This window comes from Bubalus bubalis, chromosome 13, assembly GCF_019923935.1.
Source record: "Bubalus bubalis isolate 160015118507 breed Murrah chromosome 13, NDDB_SH_1, whole genome shotgun sequence".
Classification (NCBI taxonomy): Eukaryota; Metazoa; Chordata; class Mammalia; order Artiodactyla; family Bovidae; genus Bubalus; species Bubalus bubalis.
This window is the reverse complement of record NC_059169.1, coordinates 73631973-73658642: the sequence shown is the minus strand read 5'-3', so window position 1 is coordinate 73658642 and position 26670 is coordinate 73631973. Positions and strand designations below refer to the sequence as shown.

The 26670-nt window shown below is 47.0% G+C and overlaps 1 long non-coding RNA gene across 4 annotated transcripts in view; it reads left to right on the top strand.

The window, feature by feature from the left end:
- The window catches only part of LOC123328837, a 60989-nt gene that overhangs the window by 12332 nt on the left and 21987 nt on the right, over window positions 1–26670 (top strand). Inside the window, exon 1 of one of the 4 annotated variants that reach the window (XR_006543829.1) lies at window positions 3718–3764. The exons of 2 other annotated variants lie outside the window; for them this stretch is intronic. This is a non-coding gene — a long non-coding RNA (uncharacterized LOC123328837). Of the gene's footprint in view, window positions 1–3717; window positions 3765–26670 lie in introns of those variants that run through there. One more of the 4 variants, XR_006543826.1, reaches the window with a different exon arrangement.

Below are 26670 nucleotides of genomic sequence, written 5' to 3'. Positions count from 1 at the left end.
TCCCTTCTCCCTGCTGGAAGTGGGAGAGGATTTTTCTTTGATCTTCACCAGGAAAATCTGCAGGAGCTCCTGAAACTCAGGAAAGGGTGAGGGTTCCCCCAAGACTGGCTCCCTCTCAGAGTCATCCACTCAGATCCTCCAGCGACTCATCAGTTATGGCTCAGAGATTCCTCTCTCAGCACTGGTTCTCAAGGGCATTTCTGCTCCAGTAAGTTGTGGTTCTCTGTTATCCTCTCTCTGTCTCTGCAGTTCAGGGGCAGTGGTTTTCCCTGCAACCTCAGTTATTGGCAGACACAGAAGAGTTGTTGGTTTTCAGATTGTAAAGTTTTTCCTTGTAAGGACGGACAGCTTCCAAGGTCCTCATGTGCTGACTGGAAAGCAGACTGAAAGGCCCCTTTGAGATGTCCGAGCTGAGATCAGAATGCAGAGGAGGAGCTGCAGAGTTAGAGATGGGCAGGGGCCACTTCTCCTGGCAGGGGAATAGCATATTCAGAGGCCCTGAGGCAGAACGCCAGTGTGGCTGAGCTGAGCATCCAGGCAGAAGGTGAGTGGAGGCGGGCTCAGAATGGAGGCAGGGGATGGCAGGCAAAAACGTGAGCCAAACAAGCAGAATGGAAGAGGACTCCTTGCTGATGGGAATTGCCCATTCCAGTAAAGGAGCTTGTGCACAGCATGGGTAAAATCTGATTTTGAGGAAGGCAAAGAACAGTCCCTGGCTCAGCCTCAGTGGGGAGGACAATCAGGACTGAATTCTGGGAGGATGGGGCGGGGAGGGGTCACGTCCCCTCTCGCCTCCTCCCACAGAAGAGCCCGCTGTGGCCCAGGAGATTGGTCAGATGACTCCACAGGGCTGGGATCCTTCAAGCAATGGCATCATGGCCCTCAGAATAATCCCCCCTGTTGTGTGGTTGATGGGGGTGGAGAAAGATGATGAGGCTGCATGGGAGCCATGGGCCCTGCCCACAAACTCCCCCTGCCTGCATTTCACCTCTCAGAGCATCCTAGACAGAGACCTTTGGTTCCCAGGGCTCTTGGAATCTGTTGAAATTGTCTTTATGGTGATTTGATTGTCTTGCTGGCAGAGCATGTTTTCCTGACCTCGACGAGGTACTCCAGAGAAAGTTAGATGCATTTCAAAATCTGGGTTTATACAAAAAAGTAGGCAAGCAATTGCTAGGTAAATTCCATCCCCATGAAGATCAAATGCAGATTTTTTTTTCAGACAAGAAAACTGTTTTAGTCCCAAAGAGTGGTTTTCTTTTTCTTTCTGAATCATTTGAATAATGGCCTGGGTGATGCATCTCACATCTCCTACTTGTCTCCTGGAGACTGATATAGCCTTAAATGTGCTGAGTGACAAGTCTTCCATCATCCACCTATAGAAATCCTTGCGCAGTCTAATTTTAGTTCTTACAGTCATGACTTTGCCCAAGCTTGCCTTTTCTCATTTTAATTCCATTATTTCTTGATCCCATTAATCCCCTCTGTTATGTTAAACCTTTTCTCCAGTATCTTAGGAAATTGTGACTTGCTCTCTTAAGGTCCTGGTGCTATGGCACCCCACTCCAGTACTCTTGCCTGGAAAATCCCATGGACGGAGGAGCCTGGTAGGCTGCAGTCCATGGGGTCATGAAGAGTCGGACATGACTGAGTGACTTCCCTTTCACTTTTCACCTTCCTGCATTGGAGAAGGAAATGGCAACCCACTCCAGTGTTCTTGCCTGGAGAATCCCAGGGACGGGGGAGCCTGGTGGGCTGCTGTCTATGGGGTCGCACAGAATTGGACATGACTGAAGCGACTTAGCAGCAGCAGCAGCTAGATATTTTATATCTCAGGATCCACCCTCCCAATCTGGGGTCACAGGAATATTGGTATTTGCTCCCCACAGTCTTCCCACCATGGGCTTCCCTGGTTGCTCAGACGTTAAAGAGTCTGCCTGCCATGTGGGAGACCCAGGTTCCATTAGGAAGATCCCCTGGAGAAGGGAATGGCAACCCACTCCAGTATTCTTGCCTAGAGAATCCCCTGGACAGAGGAGCCTGGAGGGCTACAGTCTACAGGGTCACAAAGAGTCAGATAGAACTAAACGACTAACACACTTTCTTCCCACCATAGGCATGTGGGTTTGGTAGGGAAGCATGCCACAAAGAATACTGGGCTGCCACCTGGGGGACAGCTGTCCAAGTGTGTGTCTAAAATCTGAAAGCTCAAGAGGGGAAAATTCTTCCTGGTCTTTTCCAGGTTCTGGTGGCTCCAGGTGCTTCTTGGCTTGTGACTTCATCACCCCGATCTCTGCCTCCGTCTTTTCATGGTGCTCTCCTCTGTGTCTGTGTCTCCTCTTCGGTTTCTCATATTATTGTTCAGTCCCTCGGTTGTGTCCGAATCTTTGGGACCCCATGGACTGCAGCACGCCAGGCTCCCCTGTCCTTCACCATATTCCAGGGTTTGCTCAAACTCACGTGCATTGAGTCAATGATACCATCCAACCATCTTGCCCTCTGTTAGCCCCTTCTCCTGCCTTCGATCTTTCCCAGCATCAGGGTCTTTTCTAAGGAGTCAGTTCTTTGCATCAAGTGGCCAAAGTATTGGAGCTTCAGCTTCAGCATCTGTCCTTCCAGTGAATATTCATTGGGTTGATTTCCTTTAGGAATCTCTGGTTTGATCTTCTTGCTGTTCAAGGGACTCTCAAGAGTCTTCTCCAACACCACAGTTCTGAAGCATCAATTCTTCGGCCCTCAGCCTTCTATGTATTGTAAGGACTTGTTATTGTATGTAGGAGCCCTCTGGGTAATCCAGGAAGATTTTCTCCTGGGATCCTAACTTAATTATAAAGACTCCTTTTCGAAATAAGGTCACCTTCACAGTTTCTGGGGGTTAGAACACATACATATATTTTTGGGGGGCCACCATCCAACCTACTGCAGTGGTCATCTCTCTCTTTTTTTCTCATTCACTCAAGTTGCTGCCTTGGCCTGAAATCGACACCGTTAGAAACACAACTGAGATTTAAGCACTGTATCTCTTGTTGTTGTTGTTGTTTAGTCACTCAGTCGTGTCCAACTCTTTTGCAACCCCACGGACTATAGCCCACCAGGCTCTTCTGTCCATGGGATTCTCCAGGCAAGAATACTGGAGTGGGTTGCTATTTACTTCTTCAGGGGATCTTCCTGACCCAGGGATTGGACCCAGGTGTCCTGTAATGGCAGGTGGATTCTTTACCACTGAGCCACCTGGGAAGCCCATGAGGGCTCCTAATGAAAAGTTAACTATCTCTGCAAAAGGCCGCCTGAACTTTTAGTGCCCACTAGCAGAGGATGGAGAGCAGGATCCTCAGGGAAAGGGACCGATGAGGCCAATTTTAGTAAAGCAGTAAGAGGCAGGAATGGTCTGACACGTGGAGCACTACAGGGTGAAGGACTGGAGCACGTTTAGCTGAAGACCGTGGGTCCCCCACAGACGGACTCATGGAAAGGCACCCGAGTGAGAAGTCAGAGTCTGACCTTTCCTCAGTTTGTATCTTGTGCAGAGCTCACCTTCCTGGACACCCTGGGGAAACTGAGCATCTTCCTGCTCTCATCTGTTAGTTTCTGGGTCATCCTAGAGCGAGTGTGGAGTCCGCAGTGGAACTGAGTTAGGCTTTTAAGAGTGAACGGATGTCGATAGCCACTTATCCCATCCTGAAACACAGGTCCACATGGGTCTTATGCCTAGAGAGTGGAAGAATCTATAGAACCCCCACCCCCGCCAGCCACCACCCCACCAGGTGAGTATTTCTCCTTCTGCATTTGGTTGTCTCTAATAAGCTCAGTGAAGTTTAGGAATGTTTCCTATATACAGATCTTTCTGTTAGAACTGAAGTTTATTTAGGTAACCAGATGACATCACAAAACCCCAAATTTGTAGAGATCCCAGTGGTGTATATTGCTTGTTCCCCAGGGGGTATGACTTTGACCTATTCTGTAATGAGTAAATGAATGAACGGATAAATAAATAATTTACATCAACCTTTCCTATAAGGATTTTTTGTTTGCCCAAGGTAAGAATCAAGGTTAGCAAATACAGCCCTGGGTAATAGAAGTCTCATTTTTAAGCCTCATCTGATTTCTGTTCTGGGAACCTCAGGTCTGCTAGGAGAACTCTCTGTGCTGTTTGCTCCAAGAGACTGTGCACAGCAGGGTAAGTGCCTTGTGTTCTGCAGACACACAGACTGAGTTCACATTCTGGTTACTTGATTTAATGCACTAGGGGGTTGGGGGCTAATTACTTACCTTTTCTAGGACTCGATTCTCTCATCTGTAAAGGATGGTAAGGGCCAGTGATAATTGCTCTCTTTCAAGGATTGAACCGGAGAAGGCAATGGCACCCCACTCCAGTACTCTTGCCTGGAAAATCCCATGGACGGAGGAGCCTGGTAGGTTGCAATCCATGGGGTCGCTAAGAGTCAGACACGACTGAGCAACTTCACTTTCACTTTTCACTTTAGCGCATTGGAGAAGGAAATGGCAACCCACTCCAGTGTTCTTGCCTGGAGAATCCCAGGGACGGGGGAGCCTGGTAGGCTGCCGTCCATGGGGTCACACAGAGTCGGACACGACTGAAGTGACTTAGCAGCAGCAGCAAGGATTGAACAAAGCACATTGAAAGAGCTTGAGTTTTCAGGAAGTGTTCATTGCTGTGACTTCTCTCAGGGGCAATGCCATCCACTAGGGAGCTGGTGCAGATCAGATGGGTTGGAAAGACAAGGAAGTATTTGGTCAGCACACTGCCATTGGGCTGGGGTCAGGTAAGGAGATGACAGGTCCTTACTGAGGATTCAGTTCTCTCCCCTTGAGTATTTACTGCCTGTATCCCTCCAGGCTCTGAATCTGTCTTGCTATGATCAGCTCTCCCTGGAAACCAGCTTTCTGTGCACAGGTATTACAATGAAATTCATCATTAGATTTGCTCCAGGCTCCCCAAGCACACAGTATGGTTCATTGGTAATTATGTGTGTTGTTTGGAGTGTGAGGCATTAAGAAATTGAAATGCCATAAACTTTACAGACCTGAAGGTGAGATTATCCATGACTGTAATGGTTTCCAAATGCAAATTGAATGTCTTTCTTTTGATGCCAAATGGTGGCAAGAAATGAACATGGATCTTTGATCCTTTGCCAGTGTCTGGAGAGATGATGAGGTCTCTGGGATGGGAGAATAGATCCTCATCAAGACTTCTGGCTTGAGGAAGCTGTTTAATCTCCATTCTCAGCGGCTGTGGCTTTGAGGCAGCTGTGACTGAAGGGTCCCAAGTGCTATTGAAAACAGCTCATCAGTTCAGACAAAGCTGATTATGTAAATTGTGCATTAAGATGCAGCTCCAATTTAATTTTACTCTGTAAATAAATATCCCATTAACATCCATCTGTTGAAAGTCAGGTAAGACCGTTCTCTAAGACTGTATAGCTAGGACCTCAGCGAGTGCTCCATAAATACTGACAGGGAGGGATTAGGATGTCCAGATTCACTCTGTAGAACTTTATTATCATTATTTTTCTTTAAATGGCACGTCAGCTCTAAAATCAATTTAGAGCAAGTAGAAGCTCTGACTGGTTGAGAGAGATACTCCATCTATTTCTGGCCCTGCTCTTTCGAGGGTACACGAACGCTTTCTCTGATTGCTGTCACCGAGATCAATAATAATTATGGCTCACCAATTCTCTCCCAAAATAAAAACATTTCAGCTGATGAGAAGTGAGCACTAAATTAGCTCCGGCTCTTTTTGCTGCAGGGCAGTTTTCCCAGCCAGAAATGCCATTTGTGAGAGTTGTATTTATGGAATGGGTCCTACTTCCCGCTCAGAGTGGGCGGGGGAGGGGCGGGTGGCAGAAAACCCCATCCGACCTCTGGAACCGAACCAGAATTGGCAGTGGGGTAGCAGGAGTGAGACAGCCTGCCTCCAGACAGCTGCCCTCTTTTCTCAGCCCCATCACTGCCCTTGGCCCTGGAGCTCCAGAAAAAGCTTTGCTACTTCCATGGTGGCCTCTTAGTATCAGGAACTTCCAATAATTCTTGGCCATTATCTGCTAAGATTTTGGTGGGAATGAATTGCTGCCATAAGGATCAGTAAGAACCTGTTGTGTTTGTGGATGCTGCTGCTGGTGGTGGTGGTGATGTTTGTGGGAAAGAGGTAGGGATCAGGATGAGCATAGGGCTAGGAAATCGTGCGGGGATGACCCACTGTGGGCTACACACTCTAACCCCAAGGCACTGTTTTCCAAACTGATGGTCACTTTTCCAGGAAAAGTGAGCATTACAGCTGCCTGGGGCACCTTGGAGGGTGTGAAGCAGAGGTCCTTCAATCAAGGCTACTAGGTCCAAGTCCACCAGCATAAATAGTGCTTTTGTGTATATTACAAAAAAGACCCCTCTGAAGAGAAAAATTTCAAAAAGGTTCCCAGCTGATGAAGCCCTGAATCAAGGCCTGGGGATTTAGGAGAAGAAGGTACCTACCTCTCTGAAATATGACCCTTCTTCCCCAAGTGTGAGGAATGGGCATCTGTTCCACATTTTGTACCACAGGGATGAAACTGAAGCTAGTTCCTACCCTTTTCTTCTTCCCATCTTGAAGGTAGATGTGATGCTGGAGCTAAAGCAGCCATCTTACAACCATGAGGCAATGTGCCAACTTGCTTTGGAAGGTGAAAGGAAAGATGAGTAGAGGCCGGGTCCTTAATGCCATTGTTGAATCACTATACTAGCCCTGGACTCACTATCCCTGAGCCTCTTTGTATGTGAAAAAGAACTTTCCTATTTTGAAGCACTGTGAATTAAATATTCTGTTGTAGCTAAGACACCTGTCATGGAAGCAGGGAATGAGGGCAGTAGCAGGTAGGTGAATGGTAAGGGAATCTAGACTTCTGACTCTTGGCAAGTTTGTCTTTGTAAACATCACTCACCCCTCCTGTACAACTCGACTTTGTGATCCCTCTTCCACATGTTCACTGAAGACCAGAGTTCACCCTGAGGTGGCATGACGCCCTCCTCAGAATTCCCTTCAGTTGTTCATCTCAGGATCATGCTTCCCTGCACTATCACTGTGGGTCCTGATTGAACCAAGGATACAGGTTGAATGTGGCCTTCTGGTGATGGTCTGCCCTGGAAGTAAAACACCAGGGGTGGTTCCATGGGCAGGGTGGGGCTGAAAGCATGCCAGCCCAGGTGGATGCAACACAGAGAAGCCAACAACCCAGATGTTAACAATCCCTACAGAAAAGTGAAAGGCAAAGTTGCTCAGTTGAGTCTCACTCTTTGCGACTTCATGGGCTGCACATTCCATATTTCCAGGCCAGATTACTGGAGTGGGTAGCCTTTCCCTTCTCCAGAGGCTCTTTCCAACCCAGGGATCAAACCCAGGTCTCCTGCATTGCAGGCGGATTCTTTACCAGCTGAGCCACAAGGAAAGCCCAAGAATACTGGAGCGGGTAGCCTATCCCTTCTCCACGGGATCTTCCCGACCTAGGAATCGAACTGGGGTCTCCTGCATTGCAGGCGGATTCTTTACCAGCTGAGCCACAAGGAAAGCCCAAGAATACTGGAGCGGGTAGCCTATCCCTTCTCCACGGGATCTTCCCGACCTAGGAATCGAACTGGGGTCTCCTGCATTGCAGGTGGATTCTTTACCAACTGAGCTATCAGGGAAACCCATATAAGATCCATGCAGCTCGTTTGACACCGGTGTGTCTGAAGTGTCACTGGGCAAAACAAGTGTTTCATGTCCTAAGTCCTCTTCTGTAGAAAATAAACAGGTGTGTGTGTGTGTGTGTGTGTGTGCGCGTGCACATGTTTTTACACATGTGCAAAGATGAGTAAGACAAGACTTGGCATGAGAAACGTCTCCCCTGTGTCCCTTTCCTACGGCTTGTCCTAACCCCACCTCCACCCTGGCTGACTCCCAGTGTCTTCATCCTTCTTGTATTGATCAGAATAGACTGGGTCATGCTGCAGTACTGAGCAAAGCCAATCTTAGTTGCTTAGATAAGAAAAGGTTTATTTCTTGCTTATGTTGCACGTGCTTTGAGGGTAGCTGGAGGGCTCTCTCGTCATCATTGTCATTCCCACCTCAGGACCCTGGTCATCAGGAGTAACCTTATCTGGCAAAGTCCCAGTCCCCACAGAAGAGGAGAGAAAAACTCTAAGGCGGTGCTGTCCAAGAGAAATATAATTCGAGCTGCATATATATATATTTTTAGAAGCCACATTAAAAAGGCAAAATGAAGGTGATTCAGATGAAATTAATTTTGATAATGTCTTTTATTTAACCCCATGTTATAATTTCCCCGTAAGTATTTTATGCTTACAGCACATCTCAGTTCGGACCAGCCACATTTCCAGTGCTCAGTAAGCACACTTGGCTGGTGGCTGCCATATTGGGCAGTGCAGCTTCAGGGTTTCACTCTAGTGATTGGTCTAGAAGTGACCACTGCACATTCTTCTGCTTCCAACCCATTGGGTAAAACTTGTCACATGGCTCCATGTGACAAGCCTTCCCTACCCCTTAACACAAAGGAGTGGGAATATTTGACATAGCAGTTATAACCAGCAAGCCTACCTCGGCCACCACCGTCCTTCATTGGGCCATCCCACTGGGTGGTGCCTGCTCTGGTATGAATGTCTTCTGGGCCAGCACTCTGTTTTGGCTTCACTCCATTTCTTGCTTGGCCAAGGAATGGAAGGCAGATATGCCAAATCTTGCGGATGACCCAGAAGATATCACCAGGATCACATTTTTTTTTTTTTAATGTAAGAAATTCTTGGAAGCTTAGAACCCAGTGAAATCATCCCAACTAGCCAACCTTAACCTGCATACTAAAAATGGAGGTAATTGGGCGGGCCAGAGGCCCGAGTTTTATGAAGCAAGGGAAGGTATTCATGGAACAAAAGGATCTTTTCATCCTTTAAGTTTGCCAGTACGTTAACTTCCTTTTTGGCTACATTGTTGCTGTGCCCCCAAGCATCCCACCCCCACCACAGGAGGAGGCAGGAACAGGTTGACTGCCTACTATATTCTACATAATATGGGGTGATCTATGGGTACCAATTTTTTTTTATACTAGAGGCTCTTAGAGGTCTGGACCATGACTTATTATTGAATCTCTAGTACTGCATGGTACATTATAGATGCTCAATACATATCCGAATGAATGAATTTTATGTTAACTTTCACAAAACCATTTTCTGAGATGTTTATATTTTTAATGGCACCATTAAATGAATGGGAGTGAATTAAGTGAACGGGAGTCAGAATTGGCCCTCCTGTCAGCCGTGCAGGTGTTATTGAAGAACATGCAGGTAGTCATTGGCATGGCCTCTCCTTGAGAGTCTTTCAAGTAGGCAGATGAACATGTAAAATGTCTAGAATATGTAGATGAATGTTGCTTTATTAAAAAAAAAACTTGTTTATTTTTAAATTGGAGTATAATTGCTTTGCAATGTTGTGTTTCTGCTGTATACCAGTGTGAATCAGCTCTACATATACATACGCCCCTTCCCTCCGAAGCCTCCCCCCGCCCGCATCCCACCCATCTAGGTCATCACCGATCACCTAGCTGAGCGCCCTGGCAGTTCGGCAGCTTCCCGCCACACACGGGCAGCTTCCCGCTTACACACGGTCGTGTGTTTACGTCAATTCTACTCTCTCAGTTTGTTCCACCCCCTTCTTCCCTGCCTGTGCCCACAAGTCTGTTCTCTACATCTGTGATTCTATTCCTGCTCTGTCAATAGGTTCATCAGTACCTATTTATATAGATGCCGTATATATACACGCATTAATAAGATGTATATTACTTTAATTGTAGATTTTCATTACTATTCAGGTATGGTGAGGCCAGCAGCTCGGGGGACAGTTACTAGTGAAAAGATAGCTGGTTACTCACAGTTCCCAGGAGGAGGGGGACCTGCCATGCTATGTAGGGTGAGGGGGGAAACAGCAGAAGGAATGAGGGGGTATGTGGGCAAAAGCCCTTACTGGGGTTTTTGCTGGAAATGCTGGCAGAGTAAGCAGGTTAGTGTTGGCTAGTTCAGATGATTTCATTGAGTCTAGCGGGCAAGTACTGTCTTTATTTGTCTGGTACCTGATCCCGGGGGGTTAAGGCTCAGTGTGTGACAGCCCAGTAGAGATGGTGGGAGTGTGGGCTCTGGATTGGTTAGTTTGTTATTGTGTGTGTGTTAGTCGCTCAGTCATGTCTGACTCTTTGTGAACCTATGGGCTGTAGCCTTCCAGGCTCCTCTGTCCATGGGATTTTCCAGGCAAGAACACTGGAGTGGGTTGCCATTCCCTTCTCCAGGGTATCTTCCCTACCTAGGGATTGAACCTGGGGCTCCTGCATTGAAGGCAGATTCTTCCCCACTGTTACTATTTTAACATTTATATTAAAATAGTTATTTGGCCGCACCGGGTCTTAGTTGTGACTTGCGACATCTTCAATCTTTGTCGCAGCCTGCGGGATCTTTAGTTGTGGCTAACTTTTATTTATAGTTGTGGCACATGGGATCTAGTTCCTCGACCAGGGATTGAACTCAGGCCCCGTGCATTGGGGAACATGGGGTCTTAGCCATTGGACAAGCAGGGAAGTCCCTGGATTGGTTGGTTTGCATATAAAAGGCGCACTTGCAAGCAAGTGTTTTTATTATCTCTAGGAACTGACTAGCCCTGGGACGGGTGGTCACTTTAGGGTCAGCAAGACCCCAGATGTCAAAGCATCAGAAATACAGAAAATAAAAAGACACAATGAATACATACATAAATGATTCGGCGGAGTTGAAAAGTGCCATTTTAGTCTCTCAGGGTCTAATAGAAAACTGGAGCTTAATATACCCTTTCCTTGTAAGTTTTCAAAAGTGGTTTTTATCCCTCATCTGGGGGATTGAAGAGGGAGAATGTAAGTCTGGAGGTGAGAGACCTGAGCTGTATTTGTGCATCTGAGCCACTGAAGTGAATTCCCTAGCATTCCCAGGAGGATCTTGGGAAGAATTTTCTGAATCTTTGGATTAAAAGCAACAGAGTTGTGTTCCCCTGAAGAGGAGAAATGTTATTGGATGTACGTGGGTGTGTGCTAAGTCTCTGCGATCGTGTCGGACTCTTTGCGACCCTATGGATTGTAGCCCACCAGGCTCCTCTGTCCGTGAGATTCTCCAAACTAGAATACTGGATTGCATGGCCGTGCCCTTCTCCAGGGGATCTTCCTGACCCAGGGATTGAACCCACGTCTCTTACATCGCCTGCATTGGCAAGCAGGTTCCTTACCACTAGCGCCACCTGGGAAGCCCTATTGGATGTACATTTCACCTCAATCCCTCTGACTTAAAATAAGTAAGCAGAGTCCTCTAGACTTTCCAGGCACAAAATAAAGGTTAGTGTATTTTCTTCCTTTTTCAGTGTAACCTGTAGAGCAGATTCACATTTGTGCAAGAGACCTAGATTGGAGGAGTTGAGTGGAACCGAGGGTGCAGGCATGGTTGTCTGCCAAAGCTTCCTGGTACAGTTCTGGCTGCCAGGCCTCCACGTGCTCAGAGCCGAGCCATGGGTCCTTAGCCCCTCCGAGAGCAGCTGGAGAGCCAGCGAGAGAAGCTCAGTGTTCTCCCAGCGCTTATGTTGGTGAGCACGCCAAGCTCTGGGAGTTCCTCCAAGCGTAGTAGATGCTTTGGTGTTTGGTGACAGCTACTTGGAAAGTCAAGTGGGACTGAGCATTACCTGAAAAATGTCAGTGCACCATTTGCTTCTCTCTTGAGTTTCCTTCCCTACAACTCTTAAAACCGTTATCATTCAGCAAAATGGAGCCCTGAGTCCAATTAGAAGTTAAACATGCAGCCTCCGTCTCAAAGGGTCTGAACTTTTCAATCTGTCCCAATATTCATGGGGGCCTGTGAATGCTAGGCAGCAAGGAGAACTCTTCAAATGATGGTCACTGGAGCCAAAAACAGTAGCCACTTCTGGCCAACAGCCCAATAGTGAACACCGACATTGTGAATCGTGGAAACCCCCAGGCTGGTACATGTGTATTGTTGATGGTTGCACAGTGCTTACAGGGAGGCCTGCCAAGGCCTTGCCACCTAAAGGATTATAGCGGAATGGCTAGCAAATTCTTAGGGACTGAAAAAAATATGTTTAAAATCTGTGTTTTCACTTAAAAACGTGTTTTATAGTTGAAAAAAGCCTTTATATGCTTCCTCAGATTTATCTTTCTCATAAAATATTCACTAATGGCAGGGAAAAATGGACTAATGATAATATTAACAACAAGTTGATAATATATATATTATCTATCTGTATAATACACATATATTATCGATAGGTAGATACGGTACTTACTGTGTGCCAGTTATTCTTCCAAACCCTTCACTTCTACCAATTCATGAATTCCTTTCACCAATCCTATTAGTAGATAGTAGTATGATTTTCTCTTTGTGGATGAAAACAACTAAGATTACACAATTTGCCCATGGCCTGTAAGTGAGGTGGGGTTGGGCTCTGAACCCAAGAAGTTGATCCTGAGTGCATTTTTGCAGCCCTGACCCTGGGTTAAAGTGGGGGGCATAGAGGGAAGGGCAGGTCCACCTTTGCCCCACAGTCTGTATTGATGTTTATTGAGTATCTCTGCAGAGAGTTGTTGTATATATCACGTATTGAAAGTCATGCCTTCTAGAATCATGAGAGGGCCTGTAAACTCAAATAGGCTTCAGCAAGGCTTTAAGATCATCATATTGCAGCATTCCATGAATAGAGGTTTATCTGGGGACACCAAAAGTCTTAGGGGTCCATAATTCCTTAAAGGTGATGCCAGCAAAGCTTTCCTACCATCTCAAAGTTTCCAGTTCCCTTGCTTGTTCCTGACTCAAAAGCTTGGTTGCTGAGTTAATCAGAATAAGCTAGAGTATGCGGAGGTAACAAAACTTCCAAATCTCAGTGGCTTTAACCAATAAAGCTTTATTTTTCATGCATGACCTATGGGCATGGGCATGTAGTTAGATACTCAAATGCCTAACGTAGGTTGCCAAGGGGTCTCTGCAGCTATTCAGGAACTCCGGATGTCAAGAGCAGTTGAAGTTGACAGTTGCCACACCAGAGGAATGCTTTCCTGGTGCCTCAGGCAGTAAAGAATCTGCCTGCAATGCAGGAGACCTGGGTTCGATCCCCAGGAGAAGGAAATGGCAGCCACTCCAGTATTCTTGCCTGGAGAATCACATAAACAGAAGAGTCTGGTGGGCTACAGTCCATGAGGTTGCAGAGTCAGATACAATTGAGTGACTAACAGTTTCACTTTCACTTTTTCCACACGAGAGGAAAAGAATGCCCTGGAAGTTCTTACATCTGCAATTACAGTTTCTGCCTGGAAGAAACATATTCATGGGCTGGAACTGGTCTCATGGCCCCACCAACCACAGGAGACCAGACAGTGCAATTCCTATATGTGCTGAAGGAGGGCGCAGAGAGCAAGCTATCATTGGCAAACAGCATTAATGACCTCCATAAGGCTCGGTCTCAGCCACTGTGAGAAAGAGGATTTCAGAAAGCCACCCGTACCCTAATCAGAATCTGCCTAGATCTTGGTAGCACAGTGAACAGGGATCAGTGCCAAGCTTTACTGAGTCTGACTTAAATACATTAGATTAGAAAGCATTCAATTTAGCCAGTTGTTTTCTTGACTTCTGCGACTGTTCCATCCATTTTTCTCTGCTTTCCTCCCCACCTCCTCCCCCATCCACCTGCCAGGTTCCAAGATTATACCAGTGATGCTGTCCAGTTGGTCCGAGGCAAGGCTTCAGGGCAGATTTAATTCATAGTGATTTAAAGGGTTGCATGAAACCATGATTGCAGAGGGTGAAGAATAAGAATGTATTTGTAAACGCGGTCTGTGCCCTCCGTTGATTAAGCACTCACCAGAGGCAGCTCTGTGGGGCTCCCTCCCTTCCCCTCATGAGATAGAGTCATTTCATTTCTGCACTATTTTTCGTGTGTGTAAGATAAGCGCGCTTCAGCACACGGAAACTTGCCATCACATTTGATTCTGGATTGACCTGGAGCAGAGGAAGTGAGAGGCCTGTCACGGCTTCTCAGTTTGACTGCTTGTGGGAGAAATACTGGTTGCAAAGGCGGTTGATCTGGGTGTGTTCTCCACAAGGAAAGAGAGGAGAGAGGGGATGGATTTTGGAGTCACACAAACCTGGGTTCAGATTTCAGTGGTTTCACTTATTAATCTGTCATCTTGGGCAGATTTGTTTCTTCACCCTTAAAAAAACTCATTGTCAACCAATCTCTTTAATCAGGCCTGAAAGGAGGAAGGCAGGAGGCCGCTATGACCTTGTCTCTGATTCTGACATATTAGGGACTATAGGTAGAGAAGGCAATGGCAACCCACCCCAGTACTCTTGCCTGGAAAATCCCATGGATGGAGGAGCCTGGTCGGCTGCAGTCCGTGGGGTCGCTGAGGGTCGGACACAACTGAGCGACTTCACTTTCACTTTTCACTTTCATGCATTGGAGAAGGAAATGGCAACCCACTCCAGTGTTCTTGCCTGGAGAATCCCAGGGACGGGGGAGCCTGGTGGGCTGCCGTCTATGGTGTCGCACAGAGTCAGACGCCACTGAAGCGACTTAGCAGCAGCAGCAGGGACTATAGGGTTGTGGCTCAGACGGTAAAGGATCCACCTGCAATGTGGGAGACCTGGGTTCGACCCCTGGATCAGGAAGATCCCCCGAGAAGGAAATGGCAACCCACTCCAGTACTCTTGGCTGGAGAACTCCATGAACAGAGGAGCCTGAAGGTCTACAGTCCATGGGGTGGTAAAGAGTCAGACACGACTAAGCTACTTTCACTTTCAGGGACTGTAGGATTGTTACATCCATAGGGTTCTGCTTAGGTCCAGTACATTGAGCCCAGGAGACATAAGTTTACATGAAATTGTCACCCCTATCCCTTCAAAGAACCATAGTTAACATATTTCAACATATGGTTCGTATTTAGGAGGTGAGAAAAAATAGAGCTCTCTAGTAAAAAGATCTTTCTAGGAGAGATATGTGAAAGTCGTCTGGGGTGGGGTGGGAACTGATTTTATCAGGTTATTAAGCATAAGCAGCCTGATTAAAAAACTTAGAGCATCTGAATGCATCAAAAGTAGGACAGAAAAGAGTAGTGAAAGTGAAAGTCATTGAGTCGTGTCCGACTCTGTGACCCCATGGACTGTACCATTCATGGAATTCTCCAGGCCAGAATACTGGAATGGGTAGCCGTTCCCTTCTCCAGGGGATCTTCCCAACCCAGGGATTGAACCCGGGTCTCCTGCATTGCAGGTGGATTCTTTACCAGCTGAGCCACAAGGGAAGCCCATCTGGGAAAAAGTGGGAAAAGTAGGAAAGTCCAACCAAATTGGCTGCTTTTATTCCTTCATTATTGATGCAGTACTAGGTGAATATATTCTGTTGCATTTTCCAGAAAATGAATTTAAACCATGTTTGTTGTTTTCTGTTTCATTAGAGTGAAAAGTAGAGCAATATGTGGTTGGAATAGAACTCATGAGTTCTGAGTAGATCACAAATCACTAGTATCATAAACGAATATCAAAGCAAAGGCTTTCTCTTAAATTCTGTTGACTGCTCCATGTCTAATCCTGGGGATCTGGTGGCTTCCCTGCTCATTCCCATCTGTGGCTACAGTGATGAGTTATTAGAGTCTGAAACTCCCTGACTAAAGATAACTCAATGAATCAGACTCCCTGGAGATGTGATCCGGGACTCTGAATTTTTATAAGTTCCCCAAGCACTGATGTTTGAAAACCATTGACATGGAGTCCACATAAGAAATCATTCCTAAACTCCATTATCAGCAATGAGAACCATGCCACCTTTGAAGGCTTATGAAAACTGGAGGTGGAGTGTTCTAGAGCTTGACCATGAACAGAGAGCTTTCTGAAGTTCCAGCTGGTACCCAATTCCTCCTTATTTATGCTCAGAACTCCAATAAGCATCCTGAATAACAAGCCATTTGTTAGGGATTTTCTGCTTTCAGGTTACATTAGTTTATTGACTTTTTGAGTGACTTTTCATAGATTTCTCCTTAAATTTTCATAGGCTTATGTCTTTACCCCTAACTGTGGATGACTGACCCTCTTGGCTGTGCCTTGGCACTTCTTGGTGTTTACTCCACTGCCCAGCACATAATCTGTGCTCTGCGGAGATCTATGGATTCCTTGATTGGGGTTCAACTCGGGTGTCAGGTTGGTTAAGGTGTTTAGGATGCCTTGAAGGAAATAGCCACGTCTGAGTCTCCTGCTCCATCCATCCCGTGCCTGAAGCAGAACTGCTGCATGGCAGGCGGCCATGCTGATGGATTGATGGATTGACCTTAGACCTGCTATCTTGTTTTGATCAGTACCTTCATATCTTTAGGAAAAGCTGCTCCTGCTGGCAGCCACCTGTGAACATTCAGGCATTTAGGAATGGCTGTGTCCAAGGTGGTTCCTCTGAAAGTTAATGTTAACACCATCTGGCTGCCTACCTGCTACCTCCTCTTGGATGTGCAGTGGGCATCTCTAACTCCCCACGCCCCAAACAGAGCTCCTCATCTGCTCTCCATTCTGCTCCGTTCTCATTCTCCCCATCTGGGGTAATGAAAACCCCATGCTTCCAGAGGCTCCGGTCCAAAACTTAGGAGCCCTCTTCTATGCCACTTTTCCTGTATCTCATCCCCATCTGTAGTACATTCTGTTCATTCAACAAAATGCATCCAGAATCTGACCGCATCTCAGCACCTGCCCAGAAAGCACTCTGGTCTCGGCCACTGTCTTGTCTCTGCTGTGGCCTCATGAATGGTTTCCTTGATTCCACCCTCACCCCCTCCAGTCCATTCTCAGTACTCCACACTCGGTACAGCGGCCGAAGTGACAATATGACAACTGAAGGTACGTTATCTGACTCTGCTACTAAAACCCTACAATTCCTTGCTTTCCTATTTTGCCCAGAATAAAAGCTAGACTCCATAAGTGGGCCCTTTTATACCTCTGTGACCGTTTTCAGTTTCTTGCTCAATCTTCTCCAGTGACGCTGGCGTCCTTGCTGTTCTACAGTCATGTCTGCCCCCCACCCTGGCCCCCACCCCAGAGGTGGTGGTTCTCTCTGCCTGGAGTGCCTTTGTGCCCCATGGATCACTTCTTTGCTTCCTTCGCATTCTTGTTCAGATACCATCTTCACGGTGATTCCCTCCCTCACCCCTCAGGGTAACACTTTACCATCCCACCAGCACTTGCTTGCAGTCTTAATTTTCCCATAGTGTTGACCTCATTTTAGCATTATTTATAAATTATCTGGGCTGCCCTGGTGGCTTAGTGGTAAAGAACCTGCCTTGGTAAAGTCAATTGGTAAAGCCAGTGTGGGAGACTCAGGTTTGATCCCTGGGTCGGGAATATCCCCTGGAAAAGGAAATGGCAACTCACCCCAGTATTCTTACCTGGATTGTCCACGGACAGAGGAGCCTGGCAGGCTACAGTCCGTGGGTCACAGAGAATCAGACACAGCTGAGCGATTATCACTTTCACTTTTTTTTTGACTCGTGGGTCTTACCTTTTCCCACCATTAATGAAAGCTGGGCAGGGATTTTTGTCTGTTTCAGTCACTGATATAGTGCTTAGATTATCTAGTAAATTGTTGAGGAGGGAAGAGAGGAAGGAAGGAAGGAAAGAAGAACAGATTCCATTTTCTTAGAAGCCCTAAATATTAGATCAGGGTTGTTAAGCTGAAATCAATATAAGTCCACATTGCGTGGGGAGAAGCACCAAGTTATCGGTAAAGGAGGTATGTCTCGCACTCTGGTTGTTTCTGATTGAGCTCTGCATGAGCGGTCTGCAGCGACTGCTCAGATTGATTAAATGGCTTCCTGTCCAATCAACTCCCCATCAGTTACCTGCTGTGTTCTCGCCTGTCCACCGTATTGAATGGTACACCCCTCCCTCTGGCTCCTTGTCAGGCTTTCAGAGCCATGGGTTTGGGGACGTGGAGTTCCAGGGAGGATGGAAGGAGACTGTATCCTATAGAAGTTGAGACAGTCTCCTTACTGGTGGCCAAGGGTCCCCGCTGTAAGTGTCCCCTGGAAGCCAAGGACTTCTTACAGGTACTGAATGATGCTAACACGATGCAGAAGCTTTTAACCCAACATGCCTGACCTGGGAGTCACTGCTGCCTGTGGTGAGGAGACAGACTGAAGAAGATGTGGGTGGCTGGGAAGCTGTTACAGCTCATCAGCCATGTCCTGTATTAGCATTCAACAGCAGGGCTGGGTGTTCGTGGGGGAGAGTCTGTGTCATTACCAGGCCCGTGGTTTCCTATGAAAATGGTCCTTCAAGGTCTCTTACAGGGTGATTAAAGGTGAACAGATCCCACTGAGCTCTTCCACCATCAGTAACTCACTCTCTTGGGTGGGGTCCAAGTAGAGCCATGTGGTGCTGGAAGCCATGACATCCTCATGGGCTGAGTTATTAAAAGTCTTTTTAAAAGACCGATAAAAGTTATTAAAAGACTTTTAATAAAAGTTACTAAAAGTCCTCAACGTGGTTCCAAAAGGCAAGGGCCACATGTGAGGGTGGTCCCTCTCGTTGAAAGTGATTGTCGTGGTTTCATAGCACAGTCACAGGTCAATTGAGTCCCCCAATGGAAGGTGGGGGTCTATGTCCTCTCCCTTGAATCTGGGGGGGCTCTGTGACTGCGGCATACTAGCAGCGAAAGGTGAAGATGTGCCCCGTGACTTCCAGAGTTAGACTGTTAACTGTCATGCAGCTTCCACCTTGTTCATGAAAACACTCACTCTTGGAGCCCTGGGCTCCTCTGTCCATGGGATTTCCCAGGGAAGAATACTGCAGTGAGTTGCCAGTTCCTTCTTCAGGGGATCTTCCTGACCCAGGGATCAAACTAGTTTATCTCCAGCATTGGCAACTGGATTTTTTACCTTTGCACCACCTGGGAAGCCCGGGCCATTGTGTAGAGTCTGGCTAGCCTGAGACTGCCATACCGGAGTGGCCACACGGGGGACAAACTCGTCCTCAGGTCTTCCTGACCAGGCCCCAGACCTGTGAGCCAAGAAGCCCCCCAAAAGTGGGTCCTCCAGACATCAGGCTGCAGAGGACCTTCTGTGCTGTGACCTTTCTGAATTCCTGTCATATAGAATCCTTGAGCGTAATCACGTGATGTTTTAAGTTTTGGGATCGTTTCACAGCAATATATACATAACAAGAACAACAGCATATGGGCGAAATAACAGCTTTGGAGTCAGTTATACGTAAGTTCAAACGCCCACTCCTACTCAGATAGCTTTGTGACCTTGGACAGGGCCTGATACAGCTTTATTTTTTTGGCTGCACTGAGTCTTAGTTGCAGCATGCGGAATCTTTAGTTGTGGCTCGGGAGCTCTTAGTTATGGCATGTGGGATCTAGTTCCCCGACAAGAGAGCGAACCTGAGTCCCCCTGCATGGGGAGCTCAGAGTCTTAGCCACTGGATCGCCTGGGACCACCTCCCTCTGACACAGTTTTAAAGTGGGGAGAAGATCACCTATATTTCAGGCTGATGTGAGGATTAAATGAGGTAACACATGTATAATGCCTCTCATGCATTAGGCTTTTGGAGAAAAAAAAAAATCTTAGTTTCCTTCCTCCCTTCCCTTCCACCAGGGGCAGAACGAAACAGTGAGACCTAGCTTTGCCTGTGTTGGCAATGCGAGGTTATTCAATGCATATTGTGATACAGGGTGGGTCACTCTGCATTAGAGCTGTCAGATCACTTGTCCCCCCACCCCGTCTACCTTCCGCAGCTCCTTTAGGCATGGCTTGCTCTTTACAAACATGAGCTAGCCCAGGGCTTGGCTCAAATACTTGCTCCATGAAAGTGAAAGTCACTCAGTTGTGTCGGACTCTTTGTGACCCCATGGACTATATGGTCCACGCAATTCTCCAGGCCAGAAGACTGTAGTGGGTAGCCTTTCCCTTCTCCAGGGGATCTTCCTGACCCAGGAATCGAACTGGGGGTCTCCTGCATTGCAGGCAGATTCTTTACCAACTGAGCTAACAGGGAAGCCCACTTGCTCATAAATGTTGGCAGGTAAATGTATTGAAGAAATATCTATAGGCAGAACCTTTATATAATGGTTTCATTGTAGGATAGAAGTGTATGAAGAATCATAATTCCAAGAATTAAAACTGATTTTTAAAAGTCAAATTCTAGCACTTGACTCCCAGGGAACAAATCCTGGTTCTATTCCTCATTAGCTGTGTGACCTTAGCTGAGTTGCAGAACCTCCCTGTGCCTACGTTTCTCCACCTGCAAAGTGGTTCCTACCTAGGAGGTTTGCTATGGTGAATACATACTGTGCACAACGCCTGGCTGGCTCACAGTAACAATGTAATCATCACAAAGTATATAGTCCATGGACCAGGCAAATCCACAACATCTATGAGCTAGTTGTTAATAGAAATGTGGGACTCTCAGACATTGACAGGGACCAATCAAATCAGAATCTGCATTTTAACAAAATCTCCAGGTGATTCATGTGCCTATTAAAACTTGAGAAAGACTGCTTGGGTAAGTGTTAGCTATTATTGTGGTGTGGAAAAGAATTGTCATGCATAGGGAAACCATCTTCCTAAAAACTGGGCTGCCGCAACCTGCAGGGCTCTGGGGATTAGACCAGGTGTAGGGCAATGCCAAGGGCTGCCGCACACCGGTTCAGCAGCGGCTTCTCCACCGCCCCCTCCCGCTATGCTCCATCCTTCAGCATTTCCTCTTCTGGCTCCCAGGCCAGTGCACATCTTGCCAGGTGGCTCCTGGTTTCTTCCTGGGTCTGATTCCTCTCTAAGGTTCAAGTGTGGTCCATTGTCCAGTGCTTGTTCCAGGTAGAGGGAAATGGTGTCATGTGCCTTATCACATGTCATGGACATTTACACTGTCAGAGGTATCCTCCTTTGTTACAAGCATCAGTTCAGTTCAGTTGCTCAGTCGTTGTCCGACTCTTTGTGACCCCATGGACCACAGCATGCCAGGCTTCCCTGTTCATCACCAACTCCCAGAGCTTGCTCAAACTCATGTCCATCAAGTCGGTGATGCCATCCAATATCTCATCCTCTGTCGTCCCCTTCTCCTCCCACCTTCAATCTTTCCCAGCATCAGGGTCTTTTCCAAGGAGTCAGTTCTTCGCATCAGGTGGCCAAAATATTGGAGCATTATGTTACAAAGTATTATGTTACAAGCATAAGCGCACCTATAATTTTATCTTAAACCAGCAACCCATTAAAAAATGTATTCCTTTGTGTAAAGCCACAAGGCTCATGACACCATTTCCCTTTACCTGGAACAAGCCCTGGACAATGAGCCACACTTGAACCTCAGAGAGGAATCAGACCCAGGAAGAAACCAGGAGCCACCTGGCAAGGCTTCCCTGGTGGCTCAGACGGTAAAGTGTCTGCCTACAATGCAGGAGACCCGGGTTTGATTCCCTGAGTCGGGAAGATCCTCTGGAGAAGGAAATGGCAACTCACTCCAGTACTCTTGCTTGGAAAACCCCATGGATGGAGGAACGTGGCAGGCTGCAGTCCATGGGGTTGCAAAGAATCGGACACAACTGTTACTCCACTTTCACTTTAGACAGTCTCACAGTTAACATGTCTGCCACTCTTGGGCAAAAATAGTGATCGTGGCCTATTTGTGAACAGGTTCTTTTAGTAACACATACCTCTCTGACTACCTGCATTGCAGTGGAGACAGTTATTCATTCACACAGTTTTTTTTTAGAATGAAGATAATCATTTCTTGTAAAATTACTGCAGGCTCACTTCTCATTCAAACTTGGTTAATGCCTTTCGTGAGTCTGTTGAATCGGATACTTTTGAAAGCGTATCCTCTATTGTATTTCCATTAATATTGTCCACTAGTTTAGTTGCCCTGGAATGTTGTAATACCTTTGTGCAGTGAATGCAAGAAGCAGCAATGGAGATTTCCCTGGTAGTCCAGCAGCTGAGACTCCTTGCTCCCCATGCAGGGGGCCTGGGTTCAATCCCTGGTTGGAGAACTAGATCCCACATCTGCATCTAAGATCCTGCATGCCACAAGTAAGACTGAAGATCTCAGGCCGAAACGAAGACCCGGAGCAGCCAAAGAAATAGATAAATTATTGAAAAAAAAAGCATTGATGTTGAATGACTGAGAGTAAATATTCTCGTATTTTGCACCACCTTGTCCCACTTCCACACTTCATTAACTCTTTGTTATGTTAGTTGCTCAGTCATGTCCAACTCTTTGTGATCCCACGGACTGTAGCCCTGCTTCTCTCTCCATGGAACTCTCCAGGCAAGAATACTGGAGTGGGTAGTGTTTTGCCGAAAGTTTTCACTTTTGTCTCAGGTTCAAAGGATTTGTTAACAAAATAAGCTGCTCATTCTATACAAATAAATAATATCAATATTTATTAGAGAATTATCTAGTTTACTTTCAATATACTAACATTAAAAGAAAAGAGAAATAGGAACAGCAGAGGATACATCACCAAACTGGGTTTTGACCAACATCTAGACTCAGACAGCCCTGGGGAGTCCCGTGACACCACGCATTGGAGTCCCAGTTGGGAAAGGTCCCAGGCAACGTATTTGCTCTGTGGGTGAGACTTCAGAGATGGCAGTTCGGGTTCCTGCTTATAATCCCAGGATTTAAACTGATATCCCTATCAATCTGTGAGAAAATTGCAGCTCTGGTTTCATGTTAATGATGTTTGTTTTGTCTTGTAAAACATGGAATGTTGTTAAGCCCGGGGCTTGGTTGGTTGGCCAGGGCCCCTCCAGGGGCTCAACAGTTTCAAGATTTGTCCCCTATCTTATTTGCAGTGCCCCTGTGGCTAAGCTGGTAAAGAATCCGTCTGCAATGCGGGAGACCTGGGTTCGATCCCTGGGATGGGAAGATCCCCTGGAGAAAGGAAAGGCTACTCACCACCAGTATTCTGGCCTGGAGAATTCCATGGACTGTATAGTCTATGGGGTCACAAAGAGTCGGACTCGACTGAGTGACTTGCACTTTCATTTTCAAGTCTTGCACTCACAGCAGGCAGTCAGGGCAGCATCCAGACAGGTTAGAAGCAAGGCCAGAGGCTGCTCTGCTTTGTCTCTGAAGCCTAAACAAGGTCATTTATTTAATTTCCCTAACAGCCATTCCCTTCTCCAGGGGATCTTCCCTATCCAGAAATCAAACCCAGTTCTCCCGCATTGCAGGCAGAGTCTTTACCAGGTGAGCCACCAGGGAAGCCCTAACTCTCTGCTGCTGCTGCTGCTGCTAAGACGCTTCAGTCATGTCCGACTCTCTGCAACCCCATAGATGGCAGCCCACCAGGTTCCCCTGTCCCTGGGATTCTCCACGCAAGAATACTGGAGTGAGTTGCCATTTCCTTCTCCAATGCATGAAAGTGAAAAGTGAAAGTGAAGTTGCTCAGTCGTGTCCGACTCCTAGTGACCCCATGGATTGCAGTCCACCAGGCTCTTCCATCTATGGGATTTTCCAGGCTAGAACTCAGCAATAAAAGCAGGACAGCCTTTGAGAACATGCTGGGCAAATAGGAAGTCAGGGGATTCTGCAGTAGGGGTCCTTGGGCCCCTGGGTTGTCATCTGACTGATAAGGACCACCCAGAGCTGGGGATGCAGTTTCTTCGATGGCGTGGTGGTGGATGGGTTACTTCCCCAGGAGCTGCAAGCCGGCTGCAGCCACTGCAGTTCTCAGGACTCTGTGACCAGGCTGGGAGCCTGGGGGATATTGTGCAGTCCCCTACACCCCATCCCCTCCCTGCCCCGTGGACTCCCCCTTGCCTCCTCTGTCTTTAAGACACTGCAGATGCCAGGTGTGAAGTGGTTTGGAACAAAAAGGGAGGAAGACGTGACAGCCTCATGGAGTCACCTGTGCTCCTATCTCCTCCTCCTCCCGCAGTGGCCGGCAGAGCAATCGGCATTCTTTATGTCCCCAAACGGAGTCATTCAAATTTGCAAAGCCTCTGTCCCAGCCCTCGGAAGTCCGAAGGTTTTCCCTAACCAAGTGATCTCCCCCAGTACAGAGGTTATTGTTTTAATGCAATGAAAAATGCAGTGACATCAAGGGCTCACAATAGCCCCATCTTTCAGCCTTTCAAGCCCTCCTGCTAGCATATTTAGTAAACGAATAGAGTAATCAGGGAACACAAGGCAGGCTGCTCTATTTTCAGGTTATTATGGAGTCGGCACTGTTTACTTTCTTATTACAGTTTTCCAATTAGTGGGAAAGCAATGGCAGTAGCCCAGCTCGGGGTCTCCAGGGAGATGCCTGAAATTTTACATGGGACTGAAAGGGGTGGCGGGAGTTGTCAGGGCTGCAGACTTGTGCTAATCTTCCCTTTTCACCAAGGGATTAGGGGGAGGGTTGTGGATTTGAAATTTTAATCAGAGGAGCTGCTGGAACTTTTCCTCACGGTTTCTGAGTCATGCCTGTGGCTCCTTCCCTCTTTGATGGAACAGGTCACTGGATCCTTTGTGCTCAGGATCTAGGATTATCAAGGGCTTTCTGGAATTGGCAGCCTTGAGGTCAGCTGTTTCTGGCTCTAAGTCCGATGAACCTTTCCTCCACTCCAGGTTCTGTGCCCCGCGTCCCTCCGTGAGTGTGGTGGAGAACACCGTACTTAGCTGGGTGCCTCAGCTGCTCCAGCCAGTCTGGCTGCCCTTACCGCCTGTGTCCATCCTCTTCCTGCAGTGATGTATCTCCTCCCTGTCAGGCTACTATTAATCTGTCAATAGATCCATGCTTCTTAAAAAAAGTAGAGTATGTTGAGATCTGATTATAAGAGCAATTCATTTTGTGTATATGTGTGCTTAGTCATGTCCAACTCTTTGTGACCCCATGGACTGTAGCCTGCCAGGCTCCTCTGTCCATGGGATCCTCCAGGCAAGAATACTGGAGTGGGTTGCCATTTCCTTCTCCAGGGGATCTTCCTGACCCAGGGATCAAACTCTGTTCTCCCGCATTGCAGGTAGATTCTTTACCTTCTGAGCCACCTGGGAATCCCAATTCATTTTAGAAAATGCCGATAACATAGAATATAATATAATCCACCATATAGCTCGCTGGCCTCAAAGTTGATCTTTTTTGCTCCTTAAGCAAAGATTTTCATATATACATATTCAGTTATTTTCCTCACTTGACAGTGTCCCATGAGCTTTTCTTCACGTCATTAAGTTTTTCTACAGCATTATTTTAAGTGGCAGAATGCTGCTGCTGCTGCTGCTAAGTCGCTTCAGTCACGTCCAACTCTGTGCAACCCCATAGACGGCAGCCCACCAGGCTTCTGCAGCTCCTCTGTCCATGGGATTCTCCAGGCGAGAGTGCTGGAGTGGGTTGCCATTGCCTTCTCCAAAGTGGCAGAATAGTATTTATTATATGGATATCTTGTTACTGTTTTATTAGTAAAATCAATTCCGTGTTTTGAGTCATTTTAGAGGCTTCTAAGATTTCTCTCATATAAACTGTGCAGTGATGAATGTCTTTGCACGTATCTATTATTATTTCCTTGAGGTAACTTCTTCGAAGCAGAATTGCTGAGTTAAGGTGCATATTTTGGAGAGTTTTGAGTAACATTGACATTTCATTCTCCATAAATATTGTTCGAATTTCCTTTGGCCTAGTAAGCAGTTGTATGGTTGCAACTGCTCCCTAGTTCACCAGGATAAGCCTATAAGTTCCTAAAGGGTGGAAACCACACCTCCTCCTTTGGTCCCTACACCAGATGTGGGACTAGGTCTCTTGTCCATGCCTAGATAATCAAGGCTGGGCCAGGTGAGGAACTCAGTCTCAGGGCTGTACAGAGTGTCAGATCACACCTGGTCTTTATTTATGGTACTGATACTTTTCAGCATGGAATTTGGGGGCTTCAATTTTGATTACAAAAATATTGCATTAAAATATTATCTCAATTATTAATTTTTGGCATTCCCTTGAGTTTTGTCCCCACAGTGAATGCCTCACTCTCCTCACCCTATTCCTCCCCTGTGCCGGCTTTCAGGGTCTTCTCTAACACACTGCCGCCTGCAGTGGAGGCCTTGATCGTGCGGTCCTCCGTGAGCTGACCAGCAGCTGAGCGGTTAGCTGTGCCTCTCTGGGTCTCTATCTGCAGCCATCAGTGTGTCCCGTCCCTCGTGGATGGCGGTGATGAAAACGATGGCTCCAAGGTTGGGGTCATCTTTGACCCACGCTTCCCTCGTGGGTGTCTGCTGGTTCAGGAGGAAGAATGATTCAGGGCAAGAGAACGCGAGCCATGCTTCTCCATTCCAGGCTTCCCGTGAGCCGAGGTTTAATGCTGGCCAGCAGGCTCAGACGCTTTCCAGTCATTCTCCCTTCCTTCCCCTGCTTTCTAAATCCTCAGGCATCCTGCCCCATAGTCTCAATTATTTAATGGTGGGCTTCCCCGTTGGCTCAGTGGTAAAGAATTTGCCTGTCAATGCAGGAGATGTGAGTTCAATCCCTGAGAAGGGAAGATCCCCTGGAGAAGGAAATGGCAACCCACTTCAGTTTTCTTACCTGGAGAATCCAATGGACAGAGGAGCCTGGCAGGTGACAGTTCCTGGGGCCATAAAGGGTTGGTCACAACTGAGCATGGATGT